Here is a 27,223-nt window from a genome sequence, read left to right as displayed (position 1 = left end):
ACATATACCCACAATTCCTGGCAAACACATGCACTCCATACTGAAAAAGGTGACAACAACTAAAGTTGTCATGGAAATGCTTTGCACACTGAAAGAGGATATTCAGTCTTGATGTTAAAATTTACAGGTTCTACTGCAGTGTCGAGGATGTGAGTAATGCCACGTTATTTATGTAGTCACTGGAATAATGTCATGCAAGTAGTAATGCCAGAACCTGAATGTTTGTGGTTTCCTAGGGCAAGTCTGACCTACGTACTGAGAACATGTTTACTTAAATGTGGACTTGTGCCTCAATCATTGATATGCCACGAGGTGGGATCTTGCGTGGAGCCCCAGTCCGAGGGATATTGACAGTCATGTTTAGCTTCTTCCATTTTCTAATAATTGCTCCAACAGTTGATCTTCTTTCACCAAGCTACTTGGCAATTGCTCTGTAGCCCTTTCCAGCCTTGTGGAGGTCTACAATTTTGTCTCTGGTGTCTTTGGACAACTCTTTGGTCTTAGCCATGTTAGTAGTTGGAGTCTTATTGATTGTGTGGGGTGGACAGGTGTCTTTATGCAGCTAATGACCTCAAATAGGTGCTTCTAGTTTGGAATAACAAGTGGAGTGGAGGTGGACTTTTTAGAGGCGGACTAACAGGTCTTTGAGGGCCAGAATTTCTGCTGATTGGCAGGTGTTGAAATTTTGCCCATTCCTTTTTACAGAACCTCTCAAGCTCCATCAGGTTGGATGGGGAGTGTTGGTGCACAGCCATTTTCAGATCTCTCCAGAGATGTTCAATTGAAATCAGGTCTGGGTTCTGGCTGGGCTGCTCAAGGACATTCACAGAGTTGTCCTGAAGCAACTCCTTTGATATCTTGGCTGTGTGCTTAGGGTCATTGTCCTGCTGAAAGATGAACTGTCACCCCAGTCTGAAGTCAAGAGCACTCTGGAGCAGGTTTTCATCCAGGATCTCTCTGTAAATTACTGCATTCATCTTTCCCTCAATCCTGACTAGTCTCCCAGTTCCTGCCACTGAAAAACATGCCACAGTTCAATCTTTGCCTCGTCAGACCAGAGCATTTTGATTCTCATGGTCTGATAGTCTTTCAGGTGCGGTTTGGCAAACTCCAGGAGGGCTGCCATGTGCCTTTTACTAAGCTGTGGCTTCCATCTGGATAGTATACCATAGAGGCCTGATTGGTGGATTGTTGCAGAGGTGGTTTTCCTTCTGGAAGGTTGTCCTCTTTCCACAGAGGAATCAGGCCCGGCGCCAGAAAAAAAATATTAAGGGGGCGATGAGTTTATCACAGGGGGTGAGTCCCCCCCCCCCCCCAAAAAAAAGTGCGCACCGGAGGGTACCTGCCTCTGAGCGTGCGTAATGAATTGGGTGCGCTCCTAGAAAGCTCGTGGATTTAGGCTACACCGTTGTAAGAGATTGACTGAGTAAGAGTGATGACGGTATTTTTTTTTATTATTATTTGAATGTATAGACCCTCGGTCAAGTGATCTCCTGCATACCACAAAACCAAACCAACAACTGATCTGAGAAACGACACCAGACAGTAGATTAACCCCACATACAGCCCTCCATCACAATCGCAAACACAGCGCAATTGGGCATGACAGTCACACAACGGGTCAAAGATAAACCTTTCATGTAGATATACAGTGGTCCCTCGTTTATCGCGGGAGTTACGTTCTAAAAATAGCCCGCAATAGGCGAAATTCGCAAAGTAGACAGTGTTATTTTTTACAATTATTATAGACGTTTTAAGGCTGTAAAACCCCTCACTACACACTTTATACACTTTTCTTAAACAGGCATTAACATTTTCTCACTTTTCTCTCGTGTGTAAACACTCGCAAAGTTCAAACCTTAGTAGAAAAATAAGACTAACCTGTTTTCAGGCCCAAACATTTGTTTGAGAAATAAAAATAGAACATTTTTCTATAAATAATTATGATGGCTTTTAGAACTAACAAATTTAATTTTAACGATCAACCTACGAGGTTGGACACATAAGAAATTATTAATAGTGACTGACCAGTATTTCACAGTTCCTCTGATCGCGCCTCTTCGTCCTGGCGCCGCGCCACTGTCGCGCCTTTTTCCACTCACACCTCGCTGCAGGTGTCTTTTTCCAAGTGAAGAACACAGGTATGGGTAGTTGTTGGCGCTCTTTTTTCTTCTGGGCGAGAAGATTCTTATAAACAGACACGCAGAACACAATGCGCGTACTCTCCCTTCGCGGTGCCGCAACAGGTGTCCCGTCATCTCGACAGAACACCGGCTTGCTTGATGAGGAAGCAGACCACAATGCACTGTTAAAAAAAAAAAAAAAAGCATGCAAGATTAGACTAAAAAAATCTGCGAAACTGCGAGGCGCTATATTTTCCAGTATTTCTTTTACTTTCTTTTTTATTTTTATTTTTGATAACTCTCACATCCGAGGGGGCGAGGTTGATGACGTGAGGGGGCGTCGCCCCAAATGCCCTCTCGTGGCGCCGGGTCCAAGAGGAATGCTGGAGCTCTGACAGAGTGACCATTGGGCTCTTGGTCACCTCTCTGACTAAGGCCCTTCTCCTTGATTGCTCAGTTTAGACGGGTGGCCAGCTCTAGGAAGACTCCTGCTGGATACAAACTTCTTCCATTTGCAGATGATGGAGGCTACTGTGCTCAATGGGACCTTCAAAGCAGCAGAAATGTGTCTGTACTCTTCCCCAGATTTGTGCCTCAAAACAATCTTGTCTCAATGATCAACAGACAATTCCTTTGACTTCATGCTTGGTTTGTGCTCTGACATGCACTGTCAACTGTGGAACCTTGAATGCAGACACGTGTGTGCATTTCCAAATCATGTCCAGTCAACTGAATTTACCCCAGGTGGACTCCAGTTAAGCTGTAGAAACATCTCAAGGATGATCAGTGGAAACAGGATGCACCTGATCTCACTTTTGAGCATCAAGGCCAAAGACTGTGAATACTTATGTACATGTGATTTCTTTATATATATATATATATATATATATATATATATATATATATATATATATATATATATATATATATATATTTGCAAAAATAAAAATAAACACACACACAACCTTTTTTTCTTTTTTCACATTGTCACTGATTAACATGTTTGAGCAGATGGGATGAGTTCAACATAGAGTACTGTATGTAGAATTTTGAGGGAAAAAAAAAATCACTTTCATCATTTTTGGAATAAGCCTGGGTGTCTTGATGGCTTTCCTCACACTTCTCCTTCTTGCATAGTCACTCTGTTTTTGAGAACTGTCTATCCCATGCACCACCCAGTCTGTAACATAACAAAATGTGGAAAAAGTGAAGCGCTGTGAATACTTCCCAGACGCACTGGATATACAAGTTTACATACCCTGGCAGATTTTTTTTTTTTTTTTTTTTTGGCCATTTTTCAGAGAATATGAATGATAAGACAAGAACTTTTTTCACTCATGGTTAGTGGTTGGGTGAAGCCATTGATTGTCAAACAGATGTCTTTACTCTTTTTAAATCATAATGACAACACAAACTACTCAAATGACCCTGATCAATAGTTTACATACCTCTGTTCTTAATACCATGTATTGCCCCCTTTAACATCAGTAACAGCTTGGAGTCTTTTGTGGTAGTTGTGGACGAGGCTCTCTGATGGTAAATCTGCCACTGAATATGTTTTGGACTTTATTTACATCAGTTACGAAGTAATACAAACAGTATGGCACTCTATGGTAAATCTGTGTGGAGTAGACAGTTCTCAAAAACTGAGTGACTGTGCAAGAAGGAGAAGAGTGAGGAAAGCCACCAAGACACCCAGACAACCCAGGAGAAGTTATGGGCTTATGTGGCTGTGATTGGAGAGATTGTGCACAGTGCAAACTTTGCATTATGTATCACCAGTTATACAGCTTCATGATGAAATGGTACAGAGGAGGATTTTCTTTAAAAGAAGACCTGAAAGTTTAGCTACAGATTGCCAGAAGGTGCATCTGAGATGCAAGCCTAGATTTGATCTGTTTTGGTCAAAGAATACCATTCTCCACTCTACTCCACTATGAAGCTAAGAGTAGTGTTTCAAAATGCAAAATTTGCACTGTGCACAACTTATTCAATCACAAATACAGGCGACAGAGAACTTTAAAAGAGTAACATGCATGTAGACATCATTGCATGGCCATGGAGTTATAGATCTGCAGAAACATATATTGGGCTTCAGGATTTTAAAGTACCATTCCACAGTGGACTAAGAAAAAAAGAGTGACTCAACCAAAAGTAATCTTTTTAATGAACATAATAACGCCTGGCACTTATATAAGGCAGGTGTTATTTATTTTTTATGAAGTCATTAAATGAGGCAGGTCATGATTCAGGACTCTCCATAGATCATTCGGCACCTCCTAACATGCCTCCATGCATTATCAAAAGATATATCTCTCAATATATATATATATATATATATATATATATATATATATATATATATATATATATACAAGGTCTTTTAGATAATAAACCGACCCTTTTATTTTTTTTTTTAACTATATGGATTTGAATGACATGCGATTACACCAATCATGCTTGAACCCTCGTGCGCATGCGTGAGTTTTTTCACGCGTCGGTGACGTCATTTCCCTGTGGGCAGGCCTTGAGTGAGATGTGGTCCCGCCCTCTCGGCTGAATTCCTTTGTTTCACACGCTGCTCGAGACGGCGCGCGTTGCTTTATCAAAATTTTTTCTGGACCTGTGAGGAATATCCGAGTGGACACTATTCGAGAAATTAAGATGGTTTTCTGTGAAAAGTTTAACGGCTGATGAGAGATTATGGGGTGTTTCTGTCGGTGTAAGGACTTCCCACGGAGCGGGACGTCCTGCAGCGCTTCCAGGCGCTGTCGACGGCCTGTTTCGAGTTTAAAACATCCTAATTTAAGGCTTAATTCACCCAGGACATCGTGAGAGAACAGAGAAGATTCAGAAGAGGCCGGCATGAGGAATTTATGCGGACATTCCACTGTTTAAGGACATTTTTTTAATGAAAGACGTACGCGCAAATTCGCCGAGTCGTTTCCGTGACGACTCGGCAAATCTGTGTGCGCCGCAACAGGAAAAACACCTCCGTGTTGAAAACCATTTGTAGAATTCAGGCGGCTTTTAATGGCTTTCAACAAGTGAGTAACTGAGAAATTGTTTAACAGCTTGGGCATGTTCCAACTTGCCCGTTAAGATTTCCAACGGAGGTGTTTTTCCTGCCGCAACCCCCCGCGGTCAGGTCCAGCCCGACATGCGACTCTGCCCGCATGTTCTTTCATTACAAAATGACCGTTAACAATGGAATGTCCGAATAAACTCCTCATGCCGACTTCTTCTGAAAGTTCTCTGTTCTCTGACGACTTACTGCGTCAACAGAGCCTGAAATGTGGAAGTTTTCAACTTGAAACGGCGAGACGCTGCCGCCTCGAAGCGCAGATCGCCGTCAGGCGCCGTGGACCGTCCTTAAAGCGACACTACCAGACCAAAATCTCTCATCAGCCGTTAAAATTTTTACCGAAAACCAGCTGAATTTATTGAATGGTGTCCACTCAGTTGTGCCTTACAGTTTTGAAAAAAATTTATCAAACAAAGCAACAGTCTCTGAGCCATTCCTAAACAATGAAAAAAACGACGAGAGGGTGGACGACTCCTCACTCAAAGCCTGCCCACAGGCGAATGACGTAACCGACAGGCGTGAAAAAACTCGCATGCCCACGAGGGTTCAAGCATGTCTGATGTAATCACACGTGATTCAAATCCATATGGTTTTTGAAAAAATAATAAGGTCGGATACTTTTCTAATAGACCTCGTATATATATATATATATATATATATATATATATATATATATATATATATAAAATCAATTGAGAAATACATCTTTTCTTGCTTGGACGGCCCAGTAGCTCGAAGCTGCATTACTCCACTGCTTGTCCCGCATGATCGACAGCCATCTTGAGGCCTTCTCTGCAGCTCCTGATACCTTGCAGATGGCTTTACCTTTGCATGCAACAATGATGCCCAGGAGGCTCTAGGCCTTGCACAGTAATCTTCCCACAAAAGCCCCTGCTCCCCACTTCAAAGGGCATACGGTGTGCATGCCACCCCCGACTGCGGCAATACTCCACCAAATCTGCATATTTCTCTATCCAGACTGTCCAGTCCTTTTTTGGGGACTTCATAATGTTGTCACACAGATGTTATGTGATGAAGTTACACATATCCATACAAAGTGGGCTAGTGGTCCACATTCCAGCAAACAGATAAGGAATAACAAAACAAAAAAAAAATCAAACAAATCTATTTTGGTGTCTGACATTTTAACCTTTGTTGGTACACAATCAGGTAGTCAGTAGGGTAGCAGTGTCCAGTTCCTGAATTCTATACTGGCAATCCAAAAACAATGTCCAAGGTCTGAAGACCGAGGCATCAAAGCAGTAACAGGTGAAGGTACAAAAAGTGACTGGTAAGTCTAAAAAACAAGTGAAGGCTGATACACATGAGGAACTAGAACAACAAGGTGCATGAGAATCAACGTATCAGGACTTACCATCTGGAGAAGAGTGGAGACATCCTTTCTACTTTTAATTTCATTTATTCAATTTCTGTACACACTTACTCCCATCAAGGGGGTGGGTGGGTGGGTGTGGGGGTGTTGGAGCCTATCCCAGCAGTGTTAGGCCTTAAGGTGGGGTACACCCTGGAAAGGACACCTGTCTATAGCTGGGCCACACATAGACAGACAAACACATTCACACCTAAGGTCAATTTAAAGTCTCTTTTATCACTGAACCTGCATGTCTTTGGATGTGCCAGAGCACCTGGAGGGAACCCATGCAAACATGGGGAGAACATGCAAAATCAGGTGTGGGTGAGTGCACCAAAGAGAACATAACCAGGGATAGTGAAAGCTAAAGAGACAGGAAAGACGATAAGTGAAATAAAACCACAAGTAGTGAATAATACTGAAACAATATGACACAACAAAATGATGACAGCAACATGAATAAAAAACATTACCAGGGAGATCAAATGGGCACAGCCTCTGATGATGAGTAAAGTGTTATATGGCTGGGGGGGCCTGGCTGCCGGTTTGTTTGTCTTTTTGTTTGTGGGCTTGGGTTAGGTTGTTTTTCCTTTCTCCCCTTCCCTGGGGTTTGATGGGACGGTCCCCTGGGGCGGGGGGGATGTTTTGGTTGTTTTGTTTTCTGACTACTCACACATGTTTGGTTAAAGGCTGACCGCACAGGTGTAGGAACTCCTGGCCACACCTGTGCTGAGACTGTCAAACAAGGGCAAAGATGCAGCCAGTTCAACCAGTCTGTTGGAGGACGAACGCAGACGCGGTTTCCAGCCATGGTCCCTGGAGGGGGGGTGTTTCTCCTGGGCCAGGTGTGTGTGGTCGCCGGGAGGCTTCCCGTGAGGGTGGGGTACTGTTATATGGCTGGGGGGGCCTGGCTGCCGGTTTGTTTGTCTTTTTGTTTTCCTCCCAGGTGGCGTGCATTTGGGACTGAGTGGCTGTGTTGCTGAGGCTGTCAGGACCTCACCCTGATCACCTGCGACTCGTCAGGACTCACAGCTGAGGTGCATCTGGATGGATTGGAGCATGTTGGCATTTAAGACTGGAGTGCACAGTGTGTATTTGCCAGAGACTCGACCTTGTGACCAGACGGGTGAGATCGTCGTCTTGGGAGCCATCTCATCAGCAGCGGACGCTGAGAATGTCCAGGTTTGATGCACGGTCTGTGAAAGAGGAGGGGGTGAGGTCTCACGCTCGTCAGCACACTTCCTGAGGTACGTTGGATTTTGTGACTAACAGTTATACAGTCAGTAAATGTGGTGTCCCTCACACCTTATTGTATTGAGCTGTTTGTTAGTCATGTATCAGCTTCCACTGCAGTGGAGTTTTGTGAACGGGATGTTCCATGCCTGCAGGTTGGGAAGCTGATCAGTAATCAAGCCAGGAAGTGTTTGCTGTTTGTACACCTTTAAGTGTTCTGTGTGTAGAGTGTGGACTCACATAATGGTTCCTTCTTTCACAGACTCGGTTGTTGCGGCCACCTGGGGGGTGTCGGCGGGGTCCTTGGGTCCGAAACAGCTTCTGGCTCCGGACCGTTAGCGCTGCTGGGAGCGCACCACGCCAGGCCGCACCTTTCTGTTATTACATTTTCACTGTTATGTATTAAATTCAGTTAGCCTTTGTACCGTGCTCTGCTTATTTCATACTGGGTCCTTCAAACGCTGGTCGGTTCTCCGAGCTGCGTCCGACACATAACATAAAGACAGGAAAGAGCAAAAAGAAAACTCTGACTGCTGTCTAACAGTGGGCAAGCGAACACAGAAGAAAAACCTCACCATTGTACTCACTGTTGCCAGTGAAAAACTGGAAGGAGAAACCTGTAAGCTGTACTGACATATGTTGTGAGTGCTGCCAATGTGTTGTGGAGCATTTGGGTTTAGTACATGCACTGATAGAATTTACAGCATACACTAAATCAAATTAAATTGTTGCATGTGCTGCAGGTTATGCTTGTGCTCTATTTTTTACATTATGATTTTCCCAATTGTCAAGATGTTCTTTTGATGCAAATACCTATTGTTGAAATAATGCAAGTTTGTGTGTGTGTGTGTGTGTGTGTGTGTGTGTGTGTGTGTGTGTGTGTGTGTGTGTGTGTGTGTGTGTGTGTGTGTGTGTGTGTTTTCTGCATATACGAGGTCTGTTAGAAAAGTATCCGACCTTTTTATTTTTTGCAAAAACCTGATGGATTTGAATCACGTGTGCTTGCATGAGCCAACCTTGAACCTTCGTGCGCATGCGTGAATTTTTTCACGCCTGTCGATTGCGTCATTTGCTGGTAAGCAGCCTTTGTGTGAGGTAGTCTGTAGTGCTCTCTGCAGATTTTCATTGCAAGGAAAATGACGGAATGACTGGAGCAACGCTACTGCATCAAATTTTGCCAGAAACTGGGCGACAGTCAGGTGGAAACCATTCAGACGGCTTTTGGTGACTTTTCAGTAGTGACTATCCGAGAAATTGTGGAAGAGGTGAGCCTGTCACAGCATGTCCTGTGAGACTTCAACACGAAGGTGCTTTTGCTCTGCCGTCAGCACCTTCGGCATGAATTTCACAGCCACTCTTTTCATGGCCAAATCTTCTATCACAGTGGAATGTGCCAAAAAAGTGCTGATGTCCACCTCTTCCGAAATTTCTCGGATAGTCACATGACGGTCCCACATCACCACAGCGTTCACTTTGGAAATGATCTGGTTATTTCAGCATGTTGATGGCCGACTGGAGTGTGGCTCACTCTCCACCGTTGTGCAGACGTCTTTAAACCGGTTGTACCGCTCCTTAATCTGTGTGATGCCCATAGCATCGTCACCGAAAGCCGTCTGAATCTTCCGAATGGTTTCCACCTGGCTGTCGCCCAGTTTCTGGCAAAATTTGATGCAGTAGCGCTGCTCCAGTCGTTCCATCTTTTTCCTTGCAATGAAAATCCGACGAGACCACAACACACGTCCTCAAACAAAGGCTGCTTGCCAGCAAATGACGCAATCGACAGGTGTGAAAAAATTTGCGCATGTGCACGAAGGTTCAAAGTTTGCTCATGCAAGCACACGTGATTCAAATCCATCAGGTTTTTGCAAAAAATAAAAAGATCCGATACTTTTCTAACAGACCTTGTACTAGTGTTCTTTCCCATCTTACTGACGCATGCACCAACAGTGCAAAGATGAAATTGTGATGTTTTGTTCTTGAATGGATTGGAACAGTGCATCCTTCACCCAGCACACCTCATCACACCATTGCACACACCCTAATCTGGAAAAATTAACATGAAAATGTAACACCTCCCTCAAAAAAAAAAAAAAAACGTAAAAAAAAACTAGCACTTAAAATGTTTTAAAGGTCTGGCCCCTTTCCCTTTTCTATCAAGCCGGCCAACTTCAATTTCATTTCTGCAGAAATGTCAGTGTGAATAACAATGTCTCTTGCTATCTAAAAGTATTATTTTTGAAACAGTTATTTCCAGGATCATACACTCCTAAAGCCCTCTCTGATTTAGGTTTCTTTAAGTGTCATTCACATTTTTGTCTTTACCCTTGAAAGTGTACTTGATGGTGTCACTGGTGGTAATGTTTAATATTCAGTACGTCTGACAGCACAGGCACAGGAGGCAGTGGTCTGTATTAAGAACTGCATGGCAACATTTGTTTGCAGAAAGGATGATTGGATGAGGCGGGAAGATCCTCTAATGGTTTAAATGCTATCTAGTCGATAAAAGCCTGGCGTTCTGCCACTTGTTTTTTGTATGGAGGCAGACGAAGCTATTAAAAATTGAAACGAAAATGACCAGTGTGACATTTTCCTGTTTACTCATTGCTGTTTCTAATGCCAGTTATCCAGTCTGTCCCTGAGAAACCAGAATCAGACCCTTTCAACAATAATAAATCACATTACAGAGAACTACATGTCAGATTACCCACATCTTAAATCTTGTTTAACTTGTTTACAGGTGTGTAAGGTTGTAAACCATTCTGAGGCACAAATTAACATTCAGCTCATTCATGCTGGTGTAAAAGCCTTGTGTGCTTGAGCTGAATGAAGAGTAGTGGGGGAAATATGGACACGTGTAGAGGTTCATGTCAGTTTTATTTTACGTTGGCCACAAGAAAAATGTTTGCTCTAGCAGAGTAGTCTCCATCCGTGCTCCTGCATGTGTGACCCTCTGATACAATTCTCCGTTGTCATGGTGGTTGGAGGTGCAAGATCGTTGTTGTTGTTTCCAGACAGACATGTAGCTTTTTAGGTATTACTAAACTATAGACATCACGATGGTGGAGTCAGTTATTGTCCATGTACATCTGCAGTTGTGTCAGGAATGGCATTTGACCTAAAAATGTGTCAAATCAATATGCAGACATTTTTTGTTTTCTGCTGTGGCAACCCCGGGAGTAGCCAAGAGAAGTTACTTCTAGGCAGTGGTGGGCACAGTTCAGATAATCCGATAACAGATAATTATCAAAGCGAATGTTTTTGCTAGCAGATTAGCTTTTCAGATAAGTTTTAAAACCATCATCGGACCAATTATCTTCAAATAAATTTAGTTCTGATAACTTGATTTGATCGTTTATTTAGTCCCCATGGGGACAATTCAGGTGCAGTCAGCAGTAAAAATTGCATTCATAAAAACACATCATACAAGTTCATAAAAACACAGCACTTTCAATTTAACTTTCAATTCGATAACTTTTTTTTTTTTTTTGCTGGTAAAGTGTACGTTTGTAAACTGTAAAATCAAACTTTTAGTCCGTCCGTTGTGTATTCTTAGCAGACTGGCTGCCTGTCACTTGCTGATGACGTCATCATTAAGTGCAAGATCTGATTGGCAGGTCGACGCAGGGAGCATTGTGGGTAGTGTAGTTCAGGTTCACTTTGGACGTTACACTGTTACCGTCCACTCGACACAAACAAAACTGACTAATTTTAACATCATTTTATTTAATTTCTTTGTGGCTGATGGGATAATTTAATCACCAAGAGTCGATGGGGGAGAGGAGATCTCAGAGCTGTGTACAGAGGGACTTTCTTCACCGTTTAGACACTGTTTTGGATTTTTTTAAAAAGTCGCTTTATTTCTTCAGATGAATCCCACTGAAACTAACAGGTAAGAATTTACATATATTGACTAACGTGTCTGTTACTCTGCCAATCAATGCATTAATGGGCGTATTTTGGTTGTTTAAGCCGCAGGGTTCAAAGCGTGTGAAAAAAGCAGCAGCTTTTTAGTTTGTGTATATAATACCGAGATAAACTGTGACTTCTAATACTGTGTTTTACTGCTTTTGAAAGATGATGACAGTGTTTGGGGTTTAATTTTTTTATTCAATCATTTTTCGTGTGTTCTTATGTGTTTGTGATCCTTGAATTTACCCAGCAGCAAAAAGTGAAAGTGAAACTGCTTTATCAGAAGCCAACAGTGTAATCTGATGTGGCCGCATCAGAATCAATACTAAAAGTTATCGGTTATCTGTAATAAAGATGATTTCTTAGCAGTTTATCGGTTTAGTGTCATAAAAGATAACTTCAGTTATCGGATTAATGGTTATCGATGGTAACTTTTTGTTTAGCTGTGCCCACCACTGCTTACAGGGATTATTCAACTATGACCTATTGACACCTGAAGAATGTGTTTGTGGCCTTAGCTCTAGGCATGTCTTGTATGATATAAATTTTCTTGTATTATCAGGTACCGTTCCATTGCATATATTGCACAATTTACCATACTATTGTATTACCAAGACAGTAAGGACTAGAAAAGGCTAAGCAGACACCCACATTTCACCCACCTTCTACAGAAACATGGCTACTTTTTTGACAGCTGTGAATGGAATTGTTGCCATGGTGACTGCCATCTAGGACCCAAAGCACTTCACAGTCAAGGCTGAGCATGAAGGCATTCAAGACTGCAGTGGTCATATAGGTCATTCGCCAACTCTCTTGGATGAATTGTCGACAGCATGCTGACTCTTTGAAAGTCCCAGTTCAAGTATTGTTTGAGGTAACAGATCATCACACAGACCTGTTCTTATTCAAACGGTGATGCTTTATCTGAGCCTTTTGGCCTCAGTACACCGATCCATAAGATGCTCCTCTGTGTTAGCAGAGGATTTGCATAAAATATAAACTAATGCACTTCAACTTGTTTTACTCCCGTTATGGTTGGATTAAGGGTTGAGTTTAACATTAGAAAGAAAAATATTTTTCCTTGTGCTGAAAGGCCGTTTCACCATGTGTTTTATGAATAACAGAATTATTAAAGAGTTTGACAAGGAGGGTAAAATTCACATCAGCATGAAATCATTATTTACACTGCAACAAATAAATGCAGAATTTGCAAAAAATCTGACAGGATTCTTTGGCAGATGCTTAATAAATATGCAAAGCTGAAAGTGACTGAAGAGTCTCTGATGCTGTGTTCCCTCTGAGAAGTTATTTCTCCATGAAGCACTAAAAATAAATCAATGAATATGTCAAGAGTTCAAATTGGGAGACGAGTCCAGGCTATGAACATTCATAGAGGCTTTCTGTTATCTTCTGTCAGGATTAAATCAATGAATACAAGTAAACAAACAAACCAGAAAGCCAAGATAAGGATTTCTGCAGCAGCGTGAGTCTTCTGTTAATGAGCCAACCCGAGACAATTTGCTTCTGTTCGAGATTTAAAAAAAATGCTCTGCTGTCTGGTTATATTCAACACATACAATTTCACACATGAATCCAGAAACAATTGCTTTTTGTCTTCACACCACCTCAATAAAATAAAAGTATAAATCACTTTTTGTTGTTATTATTGTTATTATTGATGAGGTGATGACATTGACTGTATGTTATTTATGACTTTTTCAGTTCCTTGTAGTGCAATACACCACCCTACACTGTCTCTTTATTTGCTTGTGTTTTATTAGATCACAGTGCATTAAGCTGTTGGCCAGCACCCATGCATTTTAAGACATTTTAGTAGCTGATGGAGTGAAGAAAAATCACATGCATTCGTACAAAGTATATTATGGCCAGTTTATTTACTGTATAAGGCTTCATGCTCCCTGTGCCAAATACACTTTTTACTTTCCTCCTTAAAATACGGCTGATATAAAAATGGATTACTAAACGGGTTTATATATAACCACTGGATATAAAGTTATGCTCTGTAATATCACTATTGATGCTTTCTTCATAACAAATTCATGGGAGACCAGTTTAGTTCAACCCTTCCAAATAAAAGTACGAGCTACTTTATCTGGAAGCATTCTACACAAGAACATCCTGTGCATGGTTTCCTGGCCACATTTGTAGGAAAGCATTATTGTATCTAACAGTAAGCAGTTAAAGGTGTTGGAGTGGCTGTCAAATCCTTCATTTAGATTTGGAGTCCAAAGAAATCCAAAGAGCTGCAGTGCTAGTGGATCAAGACATAATTAGTGTTATACAACCCCTGGCAAAAATTATGGAATCACCGGCCTCGGAGGATGTTCATTCAGTTGTTTAATTTTGTAGAAAAAAAGCAGATCACAGACATGACACAAAACTAAAGTCATTTCAAATGGCAACTTTCTGGCTTTAAGAAACACTATAAGAAATCAAGAAAAAAAGATTGTGGCAGTCAGTAACAGTTACTTTTTTTAGACCAAGCAGAGGAACAAAATATGGAATCACTCAATTCTGAGGAAAAAATTATGGAATCACCCTGTAAATTTTCATCCTCAAAACTAACACCTGCATCAAATCAGATCTGCTCGTTGACATTGACCCTATGCCATGACATTGACCCTACGTGTCTTCTTGCAAGGAATGTTTTCGCAGTTTTTGCTCTATGGCAAGATGCATTATCATCTTGAAAAATGATTTCATCATCCCCAAACATCCTTTCAATTGTCCAAAATATCAACGTAAACTTGTGCATTTATTGATGATGTAATGACAGCCATCTCCCCAGTGCCTTTACCTGACATGCAGCCCCATATCATCAATGACTGTGGAAATTTACATGTTCTCTTCAGGCAGTCATCTTTATAAATCTCATTGGAACGGCACCAAACAAAAGTTCCAGCATCATCACCTTGCCCAATGCAGATTCGAGATTCATCACTGAATATGACTTTCATCCAGTCATCCACAGTCCACGATTGCTTTTCCTTAGCCCATTGTAACCTTGTTTTTTTTCTGTTTAGATGTTAATGATGGCTTTCGTTTAGCTTTTCTGTATGTAAATCCCTTTTCCTTTAGGCGGTCTCTTACAGTTCGGTCACAGACGTTGACTCCAGTTTCCTCCCATTCGTTCCTCATTTGTTTTGTTGTGCATTTTTTGATTTTTGAGACATATTGCTTTAAGTTTTCTGTCTTGACGCTTTGATGTCTTCCTTGGTCTACCAGTATGTTTGCCTTTAACAACCTTCTCATGTTGTTTGTATTTGGTCCAGAGTTTTGACACAGCTGACTGTGAACAACCAACATCTTTTGCAGCATTGCATGATGATTTACTCTCTTTTAAGAGTTTGATAATCCTGTCCTTTGTTTCAATTGACATATCTCGTGTTGGAGCCATGATTCATGTCAGTCCACTTGGTGCAACAGCTCTCCAAGGTGTGTTCACTCCTTTTTAGATGCAGACTAACGAGCAGATCTGATATGATGCAGGTGTTAGTTTTGGGGATGAAAATTTACAGGGTGAATCCATAATTTTTTCCTCAGAATTGAGTGATTCCATATTTTTTTCCTCTGCTTGGTCTAAAAAAGTAACCATTACTGACTGCCACAATCTTTTTTCTTGATTTCTTATAGTGTTTCTTAAAGCCAGAAAGTTGCCATTTGAAATGACTTTAGTTTTGTGTCATGTCTGTGATCTGCTTTTTTTCTACAAAATTAAACAACTGAATGAACATCCTCCGAGGCCGGTGATTCCATAATTTTTGCCAGGGGTTGTATAATGGCTGAGTAGATCCTTGTCATTTGATTGGTGCTTTGTATGTCACATGACATGGATTAATTCATCCCATTTGTGTTGCATTGCATTTAGAGTTCACCTTGGTTCCATTTAAAGTGCAAATTTGGTTCCATACATTTGGTACCATTGCACTCTGCACACACATGCACGCACACATGTTCGCAAATGCACACGCACACGTGATCGCGCATGTCCTCGTGTGCGCACGCATGCTTGATCGGGCGCGCGCACACACACAAAACAAATCCACTGTCCTGTCTGGAGGCTGTTGGCAGGAAGTTGGAAAGAAAAGCTGGATTCATTTCTGATGTGATTTTTTTTCTGAGGATATACACAGTCTTTTTTGGTAGTACACGCATGCACAAGCACCGACCAGGTTGCGTGTGTGCGCGCGCGCGGGGACAACGACTCTCCCGAGACATAATTTGATTGAGCTAACTGATGCTGTGAATTCACACTCACACACACACACACACACACACACACACACACACACAAAAACAAATCCACTGTGCTGTCTGGAGGCTGTTAGCAGGAAGAAAGAAGCAAAGCTGGACTCATTTCTGACATGATTTTTTTTCCGGTACACTGAGGACGTACACAGTCGACCGACCCATTTGCATGTGTGTGCATGCGCTTGGGGGGGGACACTGACATGATGATTTGATTGAGCTAACTGACGCTGCTAATTCTTGAAAATACACACACACACAAAAAATCCACTCTGCTGTAAGCCATCTAGATGCATAAAGACCTGTTCACGTGAAACACTAACGTGATTTTTGGCTGGACTGAGGAACTAAGTCTTTTTTATGGAAGTCTGAAGTCAGTGCACAGCATCACTGGGCTACACATTACAATGGAACACCAAAATGTAAGTCCCTTTTCTGTTGTTTATAAATTAATAAAATATCAAATAACAAGGATCTATTTTAGCCATTATATAAAACAAATAATGAATGTTTTTACGTTATTTCAATGGAGCGTTGAATGGTATGTTCCAGCTTTCACCTCATGAAATATTCGTACCACTGAACTCATAAACATTCATTATTTGTATATTGAAAAACCAAACAAACCCATTAAGTAGAAGTGGCACTCAAACAGTACAACACCCACGCATTCCATGTTTGACACAGATTGATGCTAATTTAATTTGTGTGATTCAGTAACTCTGTAAGAGATGGTTTTGTGTGATATTTGATAAGCTCTGACCCATATGTAACAAGTGGGTCTTTGTCTAATACAGTGGTGTCCAAAGTGTTCCAGAAAGGGCCAAGAAGGTGCAGGTTTTCTTTGCACCCACTGACTCCAGCAGGTGATTTTACTGATGAACTCATCCCACCTGCTCAAAGTGATGTTAATCATTGAAATCACCTGCTGAAGTCAGTGGCTGCAAGGAAAACCTGCACCCTCTCGGCCCTTTCTGGAATACTTTGGACATCACTGGTCTAACATATACTGTAACCTGGTGACAGTTTAATACATATTGGTTCCAAAGTGTTTGAATTCAACAGTTATGAATAATGTCAACCAAGATCAAACGTCATGTGGCCAATAAAGCCATAATATGTCATTTTTATTAGTGTTTATGAGGAATCATAGGTGTCAAGTACGTCCCTTTGGCATCTCCTTTGTTTTCACTTGGGGTCTCCACAGCAGGTCAGAGGTGGGTCTGTGTGTTGATTTGACACAGGATTTACACCAGATGCCCTTCCTGATGCAGCTCCACATCAAAGAAGTTCACATTTTTTGCAAGTCCACGTCAGGTCTCCAGTCTTTGAGATCGAGTCCAAGCCAAGTCTCCAAGTCAAGTCTGTAAGGGGCAAGCTCAAGTTGAGACTCAAGTCTTTTGTCACAAGTCCAAGTCAAGTCTCAACTCTCTGGCCATCTGCTTTGTTCTGAACACTGCTGAATTCTTAGCTGTACGATCACTTGTCCACCTGCGGGGGGGGGGGGGTCCTGGACACCCCTGCGAAATTTTGTAAAAACTGAAGTGAAATGATGCACTCAGGTGCAGTCTGCAGCTCAGTGTCATGGTTTTTTTTTTTTCTGATGATACTGTCACAGAATGTGTTATATTTTCATGACGCGGTCAAGTTTCGGTCACTATTTTTAACTTTAACATTAACTCTAACACTAACCATAACCCCAACGCTCCCACACCCATGTTACCCCAAATTTTGTGATAGCATCAAGAAATAAATTTGTGATTATGTTTTGTAGTAATGAATTCAAAAATGCAGCCAATAAGACAACACAGCGATGTGAAAGAAAAATACTTTATTTTACCAGATAAGGAGCGCAGTCCAGGGATGAAGTCCAAACAGTCAGATGATGGGAGGCAGGAGGGACGTGAGGAAATGCAGCGACAGTAGGGAGATGCATACCCTGGCTGACGACAAGAATACAGGGTGTGGTGAAGAAATATTTCGTCAATCTCTAAACAGCAGTGAACATCTTAAATACAAACACACAGATGAAGAGACAAGCAACAGGTGGTGTGATTGGAATGTGAAAGAGCTGTGAGGGAGCACAGGCGATAAGGACACAGATACAAACACATATACAAGGCAACAGACAAAGTGCCATCCGGGACCCACAACTGAGGCAGAGTGAATGTTTAAAGACAAAGAATAACTACAACATACAGTGCATCCAGCAAGTATTCACAGCACTTCACTTTTTCCACATTTTGTTATGTTACACAGGGCTGGATCCACAGTGAAAATCTGAGACATGCATTTTTGCCCAATGATAAAATAAAAATCGTACGCGTCGTGTTATTCAATAATCATCATTCTTTTATTCGTGTGCAACATACACTGTCACACTTCTTTTAATATATTTATTATACTTCATGGACCATAGTGAACACTTCTTATTTGTATAAATATGATGTCCTATAAAAACAACACTATACTAAAAATTGACTGTAAACAGGATCAAATTTATTGCCAAAATCTTTCAATTATACCTGAATCTATATATGATTTTTTTTAATTGATAAAATCAATAAAAATATGACTGCATGTATTCTTAATAATAATATATTGAGATACAGCCAGTTCACAGAAGACATTTTCCATTGATACCAATCAAAATTAGAAACAGCAGGTAACAATATTCATCATGTCCATGTATACTAAAACAAATGCATCACAATTGTACACATATCACAATTTTGATATGTGTACAATTGTGATGCATTTGTTTTAGTATATCCTGCTTGTATATCCTGCTTGTTCTTTCCTGTGTGGAGCTTGCATGTTCTCCCAGTGTTCATGTAGTTTTCCTCCAGGTGCTTGGGCTTGCTCCTATTTCCAAAGACATGCAGGTTAGGTAAATTCAAAACTTTAAATTGGCCATAGGTGTGTTTAGGCATTTGTCTGTCTATATGTGCATCTGCAATAGACTGGTGTCCTGTCCAAGGTGTACCCCCATCACACCCTATGACTGCTGGAATAGGTCCCCTCCCCAATGATGCACGATTATAGAAAGCAGGTACAGTAAGTGGATGGATTTATAGCCTTCTCTTTATATTATAGTATAATAATTTAAGCCTCTGAAAATGAGGGGACTATGTATAAAAAATGGCTGTATTTTCTCAATGGTTAATGCAATATTTTTCTTGAACCCTTAGAAAAAATCTTGAAAGTCATCTTATTATTTTATTTGAACTCCAATGCAGTGATTTTACAAAGATTGTGTCAGTATCCAAATACTTACATACCTGAGTGAATAAAAAATGGCGTCTAATATTAAGCCAGTGCATCTCAATTATTTTCTATTACCCCCCCCCCCCCCCCCCCGGAAGAAGAAAACATTTTGCACCCACCGCCCTATTCTCCACTATGACTATAAATTTATAGTATCATTTGTCCATAAAATTGTTATAAGTACAACTCTGCTTAACATTGTATCTGTATTAACATTAAAGAAAACAAAAGGAAAGAACTTTACATCAGCTTACAGCAAAGAATAACTTTATTAACATTGTTTTTTGTCTGTAACAGAAAAAAAAATTGTATCACTTTGCTTGAAATAAAAAAAAAGAATCCTTAAACTATAAACATTTTTTGACCGACTGCCATTTGATGCTGAAAAACAAAATTAAATAAAATCAAGAAATAATAAATTCAAATTGATCAGAACACTTACAGGAGCAGAATAAATAAAACACTTGATATATCAGCTGAGTGGCTCCTTGTCATTTGATTGATGCTTTGTATGTCACATGACATGGATTAATTCATCCTATTTTTCTTGCATTGCATTTAGAATGCAGCTTGGTTCCATTTAGAGTGCAAATTTGGTTCCATACATTTGGTACCATTGCACTCTGCACACAGACACGAGCACACACGTGCGCACATGTGCTCGTGCACGCACATGGACACATGCCCGGACATGCGTGTGCACGCGGACACACAAAAATCGTGCGCACGCCCCACACAAAACAAATCCACTGTGCTGTCTGGAGGCTGTTGGCAGGAAGTTGGAATGAAAAGCTGGAGTCATTTATGATGTGATTTTTTTTTCCGCTGCAGCTGATCCACAATGTGAATTCTGCCTTCCAGAACAGCTCTTTATATAATCATTTGAATTATCTACCTGTTGTCATTCCTACACGCATATTGTTGTATTTAATACAAAATAATAAGCGCAAGCAGCAGCTGCTGCTGCCGCTGTGTTCACGTATCATCGGAAATTACACAATTTTTTGTTGTTTCAAATTCAGCAGTTGCTTGTTGTAAAATAATTAATTGTATCCACACAAAAGATTAATTCTTCCCTATAAGGTGCCTGAGCCCAGTGAAGCTGCCCCCCGACCCAGAAAAAAAAACAAAAAAAAAATCCAAGCAAGCAGGTTGAGTTTGCCCTGTAATTTCCGATGGTACATGAATGCAGCAGCATCACTCACAAACCGGCTTCTGCACTGTGTGAAAACATTCAGCTGGTCGAACGAACTCAAACTAAACACTAACACTACAAAAACTAAGCAAACAATTTAAAAAACATCAAGAACAACAGCAAAAATGAAACACAGATGAATTGAGGTTTTTGTTGCCCTTCGTTCAAATTTTTTGACAGTTTAAAAATCCTGACAAAGCACCAGCTGCAGGAACGAAGCTGAGCAAAGGTTAAACGATGCCAACAAAAGTCTAGAGTTTTTGTTTCGTTATGGCTTCATTGCCCTTCGTTAAGTGCCGTGTGACTGGGCCATAAACGGTGCTCGCTGGATTACTGAAGCAGCATACACAAAGCAGGATGATTGCTAGCAATATTCGGCACATTTTCACTGAAAAAACCTCAAGCAGCTTATCTGTGTGATTGTGGTGTAATGTCTTTAAGTGACGCCTTAATTTATTTGGCTCCATGTTGTCCGCTGCCAACATTTTAAGACACAGCGGTCTTTCCTCGTCTCCCGCCGTAGTGAGAAAAAAAAACAGACATAGAGCTGCATTCCATTATGCTAGAGTCCTCAATACTCCCTGCGCACACTCTGATAATGAGCGCACCACTGCCACCTACTGTAGTGGATGTGCAATTACACTTTTTTTCTAGTATGGGAAAAAGGCATGTTCCCCGCGGGCACACTAGCCCTTCCCTGGCATCACACCGTGCTGCCCAGGGGGACGCACCCCACTATTTGAGAAGGACTGTATTAAGCAAACACGCATGCCTGAATGCTGAATGCTGAAAAATGGGGTGACAGTGTTATTTATGCACCCGGGTCTTTTCTCCTGCCTCTGTCAGCAGCACAGTAAGTGCAGGAGTGTAAAATGACAGCAGAAATTGCTGGCAATAATTCAATTGAGATGCAATCTCAACGTTCAATGAACTGACTTAATATGCCACAGCGCTCATTGTTTACTATTAAAATCCATGAAGCTGTCACTCGGGGTTCTGTCTGACAATTGGCTTCTTCATCACACAAAAAGCGCCTGCTGCTGAATTCCGCCACTTCCTTCTGATTCTCCTCAAGGCCATTGGCTAATGTGAGAAGCGAGTAGCAATTAGAGGAAAGTCAGAGGCGCTAAGCTGAATGGAGTAAAATTAAGAGACCTGGCATGTGCAAATCAAAATTATTCAGGAATTGAGAAAACAGAGACCATTCAGACTGTAAGTAATGTCGACATTACTCACAGTCATTGCTGTCGAGGTTGCTGACCCTTGAAGGTGGAATAATGCATCAGTATTTTATCATCAATAGTGCACATTTTACCTACAGTAACTCTCTAACAGCAATTCAGAATGTCATATAGCTGGAATGTAGGAAGGCATTTGATTTGCATTTGAGAGAAACACCAACTTGTATGTGCAAGAATTCAATATTTATTGGGTGTTTGCTTTGTTGCATTCATGATTATGCATATATTCTGCAAGAGTTGGGTTTTGCTCCATAAACAAAAGCATAGCATATTAATATAAATGAGAGAAAAAGCCCTTTTCTAGGTTACATTGTGCCCTGTGATAACAGGAACCATTGCAGCCAGCTGACAGTATTAGGGTTTGGGTTGGATAGATCAACGGGTGGGCTGGCCTGTGAGTTGCAGGATTGGGCACCCGAGGATGATGTTCTATACAGTCTGTTGTGCACCTCCACATATGAAACTTGCAGATGGACGTAAACCCCATTATATAACGGCTGAGTGGATTGGTCCTTTGTATGTCACATGACATGGACTAATTCATCCCATTTGTGTTGCATTGCATTTAGAGTGCAGTTTGGTTCCATTTAGAGTGCAAATTTGGTTCCATACATTTGGTACCATTGCACTCTGCACACGTGCACAGACACACGCATGCGTACACGTGCTCGTGCATACACACACAATGTGCGTGTGCACACACAAAACAAATCCACTGCGCTGTCTGGAGGCTGTTAGCAAGAAGAAAGAATGAGAAGCTGGAGTAATTTCTGACATGATTTTTTTTTCGCTGCACTGAGGATATACAGCACATAGTCTTTTTTTGGTAGTATGACCTGGTTGCGTGTGTGTGCATGCATGCACGTGGAGGACAACAAAACGATGATTTGATTGAGCTAACTGATGCTGCTAAGTCTTTTAACACACACACACACAAAATCCACTCCGCTCCATCTGGTTGCATGAAGAGCTGTTCAAATGAAAAGCTGATGTGATTTTTGGCTGGACTGAGGAACTACACAAAGTCTTTTTTCTTTTTTTATGGAAGTCCAAAGTCAGTGCACAGCATCACTGGACTACACATCACAATTTGGACTTTAGCAGCAATGGAACACCAAAATGTAAGTCTCTTTTCTGTTGTTTATAAATTAATAAAATATCAAATGACAAGGATCTATTTTAGCCATTATATAAAACAAATAATGAACGTTTTTACATTCTTTCAATGGAACGAATATTTAATTCGGCAAAAGCTGGAACAAACCATTCAACTCTGCTTTGCCTCGTTGAATGGTTTCTTCCAGCTTTCACCTCATGAAATATTCATACCATTGAACTCATAAACATTCACTATTTGTATAATGGTGCACGTTGGCATTGAATCAGCCCAGACCTGTCCGCAACAGGTTGAGTGTGACCCATTCTTTGACGTGAATATCTGCACCAACTGGTGACCTAGTACTTGTGGTGGCTGGTCCATGCCTCCTCCACTGAGGTGGAAAAGGAGGCAAAACCAAGCAGAAATCTGCCTGTTGTGACATCACACACAGGAAGTGGGGACATTTAGTTAGTTATTGCTGTTCTGCTTTAATTTTGTGTGTCAGTGAACAAACTCTTAGCACTTGGGCTAAATACTATTTATGAATAGAATTTTATGTGGTGAAAAATAAACATGTAAAAACGTGCATAGTAGTACAGGAGGAGGAGGAAACCAGCCAGTGCTATAAATAGCTTGCATATCTATGAGCTAATCTGAAGCACTCAGTACGAAGAGCAAAGAGGTGGGGACGAGCCAGGAGGCAAGGGTAAATTGAAAAGGATGAGGAGTCTGCTGTCAGTCAGTTCTCCATGCTTAGACGATGTTGAATTTCGATGCTGCACATGGTAGCCACATGACAGGAGAAGGAATGGCAAGGTGGCAGGTGCCTCCACTGTAATGTCATGCAGAGTGTGTCTAGAACCCTGCTGGTCCTTGTTTCTTAGTCTACAGTGCATCTGGAAAGTATTCACAGCGCTTTACTTTTTCTACATTTTGTTACATTACAGCCGTATTCCAACATGGATGAAATTCTTTTTTTCCTGAACATTCTACACACAATACCTCATGATGGCAATGTGTAAAAAGTTTTTTTGAAATTTTTGCAAATTTATAAAAAATTAAAAAGTCTAAGAAATCACATATAAATAAGTATTCACAGCCTTTGCCATGAAGCTCAAAACTGAGCTCAGGTGCCTCCTGTTTCCAATGATCATCCTTGAGATGATTTGGAAAGGCACACACCTGTCTACATATAAGTGCACACTAACACTTTGTAATTGTGATCGTCACTGAGGTTATTTAAATGCTTATCACAACGCGGTTTTTTCTTTTACAACAAGCAAGTTTTATTAGTCCGCGGGCACTGATCTGTGTGTTACAGATACAAATCAGTTTCCTCGGATCCACAGAACTTAGACAGGTAAGTTCCCTTGATCTCTCCCCCCCCATGATGACATCCACGCATCCCGCAGATTCACAGAGTTTTCACAGCCCTGAGTTTATAACCGCTAATGGATAGTTTCTGCCGAGTGCAAATAAAATTGCTTATCGTTATGCTAACCCCATGTTCCTGCCACGGTGCCGTGATGTGGACCACATCTGTCCCAGATCCGTGCCAGATATGGGCTGTAAACAGTTGGTCTTTTGCAGATCCAGTTCAGATCTGGTCTGGATCTGTTCCAGAACTGTAAAGTGGAGCTGTGCCAGATCTGGGCAAGGGTGCAAAAATTGTCTGGACCGGATCCGCTTTCAGGATTGGTACCGGATGTTGGACTACATCTGGCCCGGATCCATTTGCTATCTGGGATGACTCTAAGATATCTGCTGGCCACTATTTTGGTCCAGTGAAATCATTGTGTGATCTAATTTTGGATGATAGCAGCATTTTTAGCAGCTATCATGGCTTAATGAGATTAGTTACAATTACAATTACTGAGGAAATAAGCGGGTCATAATTTTTTTATGATCACACCAAAGCAAACCATTATGAGAACCACTGCTCAATCTACAAAATAAGATTTATTAAACACCAGAACCAAGATTAGCCTGTTAGCTTAGCTAGTACAACATATTGGCTCAGCTGGGTCTCTGTAGAAAAACAAAGGGTGACATCATGCTGGGTTTGTCCAGTATACTTACAGTCGATGGCATTGTCCCACCTGTCACTAAATGACACAACAGGGCTACCTAACTCATCACATCATGACGGAAAGGCGCACTGTCCAAGCATAAAATGTGATGACTTGGAATTGAGAATATGTAGCTTAATTTGGCACAAGTTTTCTGCCAGACACCTTGCGTGATGCATCTCCAGAAGTATAGATAGAACAAAACACCAGTGGTGTTGAAACAGGGCTTCTGTTTGGGAGGCAAGCATCCTAGTCACTTGTGCCAACGTGCTGCCTACAACAAAATTCTCATCCGGAAAAACGTAAGGTACATTCCCCATTATTGAGTTTTTGCTTTCTTGTCCTGCATACACTGATCAATCATTGTAACATTCTGACTAACTGCCTAATATTGTGTTCGCTCCTCTTTAGCCACCAAAACAGCCTTGACCTATCAAGACATGGACCGCACTAAATCTCTGAAATTGTGCTGTGGTATCTCGGACCAAGACTTTAGCAGCAGATCCTTTAAATCCTCTAAGTTATGATGGGTGCCTGCATGTATTGGACTTGTTTGTTCAATACATCGCACATGACCCTGTCATCTGTTCACTGGTTTTCTTCCTTCGACCACTTTTGGTAGGAAGTGACCACAACAAACTAGGAACATTCCAAAAGGGCTGCAGTTTTAGAGAAGCTCTGGTTCAGTCTTCTAGCCAGCACAATTTGGCTCTTGTCTCTAAGTCACTCAAATCTTTATGCATCCCAATTTTTCCTGAGTCCAGCACACTGACTGGTGCCACTGTTATTCATCTCTCCTGTCAGTGATCACAATGTTATGGATAATAGTGTATATTGCTGTTGTCCTGAGATTTTAAACAAAAGAAAGACATTACAGAGGTTATTGTAATTAAATACAAATAATCTTGTATACTCTGGACTCCAGTGCTCTGCTGAGTTGTTAACATTGTTTAGCAAGGAGACAGAGCTTGCGTCTCCCAGCTGGAGCTAAAAGCTAAGAGGAGATTGTTCTCCAGCAGTCAATAAGGAAATGATCATCATCTGGAGTTGCCTTAATAGTTCTTACCTTGTAATTCCTGTAATACAAATTTTATCACGTCATCTGCATATTTGTGGAGTCTGTAGCACAGGTAGGATTGTTTCGAAATGTGCACTGGTCCAATTGCTTTTTCATCTATCTCCGTGCTCCCAGACTCCCTCCCATGCCACCTTTCTTTAAGTGCAAAGTTTGGATGACGTTTGGACTAATACGGTGAAACACCGTGAAACACATCACAAAACATTGTGCCAACGGGCTGGCATGCATAACAGCGGTGTGATAGTTCATGCACGCGACAGTGTCTGTATTATACAGCTGTATAATAAGTGAAAATCACTAGGATTGATATGTCAATGTCAATGTCAATTTTATTTATATAGCACATTTACAACAACAGCAGCTGCCCAAAGTACTTCACAGTAAAAACAATATAAAAAACCATACCACAAAAAACACAGCATTAAAATTCCAAAATATACAAAAACACATAAGACCAGACACACACAGCTTAAATTGTATTAAAAGCCAAAGCATAAAAATGAGTCTTAAGAACAGATTTAAAAGACTCTAGAGATGGAGCAGCTCTGATGTGCAAAGGCAAACTGTTCCAAAGTTTAGGCGCAGCCACCGAAAAAGCCCAATCACCTCAAGTTTTTAATCGAAATCTGGGCACATTTAATAAAAGCTGGCTTTCTGAAAACACAACTCACAAGATTTGAACCCACACCACCTGATTACCAGATGGCAAATCTACCACTGCACCACAATCCCTGTCTCATAACAGGAGTGTGAAATGGCTAAAATCAACAACCAGACATATTTTCTCAAAAAAGAAGAAAAGTGCTGTGATAACTGCCCAAATAACATTTGCTATGTTGTATTTTTGTTGATATGTGACTGAAAGTGGCGTATTTGTCATACTGTTGGCCTGTCAATATGGTCCTGCGGTGCGCAGCTGACTGTCCTGTCAGACAGACGTAACGTTCAGATCGCCTGCTGCATGTCCACATGAACTGACGGTCCGGTCCAGTTGGACCTGTCAGTGTGCGTGCTCTCCAGCTCATTGCAAGCCATATATGTCTTTATGTTTTCAATGTGAGTACAGAAAGTGCACACATGCGTGTGTCCGTCAAAACACGGTGCGTGTTCTACAGCTCTGATGTCCAGGACCAGCTATGTCAACAACTGCCACACCCCCATCTGTTCACAGCACAGACCAAAGTGTCACTCTCTGATCAGATGAGATGCGCCTCACCTGCAGGGGCACGCGACACACACATGCACACACACGCACACACACACACACACATGTTGTGGGGGGA

At 41.3% G+C, this 27,223-nt stretch overlaps 1 long non-coding RNA gene across 1 annotated transcript; it reads left to right on the top strand.

Moving 5' to 3' along the window:
* Positions 1–1,103: 1,103 nt before the first annotated feature.
* Positions 1,104–6,278, top strand: LOC117523635. The gene is made up of 3 exons (XR_004564562.1): positions 1,104–1,183; positions 1,273–1,282; positions 6,267–6,278. It is a non-coding gene; the product is annotated as an uncharacterized LOC117523635 (long non-coding RNA).
* The last annotated feature ends 20,945 nt before the right edge of the window (positions 6,279–27,223 follow it).

Source organism: Thalassophryne amazonica, chromosome 13 (assembly GCF_902500255.1).
Source record: "Thalassophryne amazonica chromosome 13, fThaAma1.1, whole genome shotgun sequence".
In the NCBI taxonomy this organism is placed as follows: Eukaryota; Metazoa; Chordata; class Actinopteri; order Batrachoidiformes; family Batrachoididae; genus Thalassophryne; species Thalassophryne amazonica.
This window is presented reverse-complemented; position numbering and strand designations above follow the sequence as displayed.